The following is a 2,136-nucleotide window of genomic DNA, read 5'->3' on the forward strand; positions in this document are numbered from 1 at the left end:
AATATGTATTCAAGAAAAAAATGCTGTCAAATGTGTGTTTGTATGTGTGTGTGTGTGTGTGTTTGTATATGTGTCCTTGGGCCTGAAAATAGGAAAGCTGGTTGTTTGTCTATAATAACGATCTAGTGCTTATAGTTGAACCTGTTCAAGATTTAGAGAAGAAATTTCAAGCATAGAAGCAAAAGCTTAGAATTGAGAAGCTTTAAAATAAATTTAGTAAAAACTAAAGTGTTAGCAAGTAGGAAAGACAAGAAAATCTGGTTTACTATGAAAGAAATGACCTATTAAGGCATACCGAAATCATTATGCTACTGTAAGAACAATGTGGAAAAAATTCGAGGAGACATTATTTCTGTTACTAACAAATGGTATTCTTTCAGAATAAAGAACAAACTGTATTAGAAATTTCAGAACATGGGACTAGGAAGCTAAGTTGGTTCTATGGAGTACATTTGTCCTCAGCTGTCTGGACCGCTGCTCTCAACTGTGGTCACCCTACAGCGTCAAACTAATAATGGAACTTGAGGTAGTTCAGCAGTGCTACACCAGGAGGATTGCATCAATAGAACAGCTGAACTACTGGGAAAGACTGCAACACCTATGACTCTACTCTCTGGAGCAAAGACAAGAGTGATATGCAGAGGATTCTAGAGGGGTTGGCACCAAACTTTGGCACTGAGAGTTATACTGGCTACCAAAATGGACGTCCCACCCATCCCATCTAGAGTGGGGACCAGGGACTTCAATACCTTGGGATTCAAAGGCCTGCAACTATTTATTAGTTTACCCCCAAAATCTGAGAAGTCAACATGGAATGAGGGTAGATATTTTCAAGAAACAACTTGTCTTTCTGAAGTCCAAGATCCCAGGTGAACTTGAAAGGGAGATAACAATATCAAACTTACTCTTTCACCGAAAAGCCAATCACGAGAGAATAGCCATTGAAAAGTTAGTAATACTGGTGGTACCCAGCATGGCGACAGCCTTTGGATTGAAATACATAAAAGAATGTATGTAAATTCTTTGAACTAAAAAAAAGAAACTTCTATCTTAGTCAGAATTAGTTCACTGCATTAAGAATACCAGCAATAGCTTAACTATTGTTTCATGAGGATGGCGTCCCTGAAAAATTACCCTCAGCTTTTCATTTGCTGTGTCCACAAAGTCTGGGTACAGGGGGTACATAAAATCATAGCATGAACAATTAAATATAAGAAATAATAATTTCTTAAAGTATGTGTTAATCCCCATGTACCCAGACTTTGTGGACACCCTGTATAAATATGCTGAAAAAAAAAAGAAAAGAGAAGTAGGAGCAGAGAACTGCGAATAGTTGGTGACAAATAGCGGAAGTTACATGTTTCAGTTCTAACATCCGGTTACGACGCTAATTTCTATATCTCACGCAGTTTTTCTACAAGCACTCGCGTCTCTTGTGTATATACAAGGATATACATACATACATACAATATATATATATATATACAGACGTCTGTGTGTCGAGACAGAACATACACACGCCCGCCTGTATGTATATAGGTGCGTACATCGACGACAGACACAACAATTAGCAATCATCACAAATGTCACATTGATTTTTTCCGTTCTTGGAGGTCTGTCACTTTTTCCTCCGTCACGAATCTCAAATATCTTGTTGATTAATTCATTCTTATCTTCACAACACCGAAAAACAAAAAACAAAAAGAAAAGAAATAAAAAAGCATTTTACCTCGGACGAATTGGGATTTGGATTTCCAGTTCTAAGAGTTAATTGGTAAGTATAAAAACATTAATTTAAGTGGATGTATTGTATATATATATATATATATACATACACATACATACACACACACGCATATATGTGTGTATGTTCTATTCTCACATTGTTTTTAATTATTTTTTTCAAAGTTATTTTCCCTTTAATTTTGGGAAATTGCATTCTCTAGTACTTTTAGTTTATTACTGTCAAAAATTACGCCAAGTATCAATATATATACACACAAGTGCGTGTGTATTATATATATATATATATATAGTTTTAGGGAAAAGAACCTATAATTTTTAATGAATTGATTTTAATTGAGTTTTTACTTGTAATTTTGGATTTTATCCCCAATATTATATATATATATATAT

General features: G+C 34.7%; 1 protein-coding gene across 1 annotated transcript in view; it reads left to right on the plus strand.

Moving 5' to 3' along the window:
- The first annotated feature begins 1,335 nt into the window (after positions 1-1,335).
- Positions 1,336-2,136, plus strand: part of LOC106876695 (sodium-dependent glucose transporter 1) — a 10,604-nt gene continuing 9,803 nt past the window's right edge. The window contains exon 1 of the mRNA XM_014925354.2: positions 1,336-1,774. The gene's annotated coding sequence lies outside the window, so the exon portion shown is untranslated. The remainder of the gene's footprint in view (positions 1,775-2,136) is intronic.

Source organism: Octopus bimaculoides, chromosome 13 (genome assembly GCF_001194135.2).
Source record: "Octopus bimaculoides isolate UCB-OBI-ISO-001 chromosome 13, ASM119413v2, whole genome shotgun sequence".
Taxonomy (NCBI): Eukaryota; Metazoa; Mollusca; class Cephalopoda; order Octopoda; family Octopodidae; genus Octopus; species Octopus bimaculoides.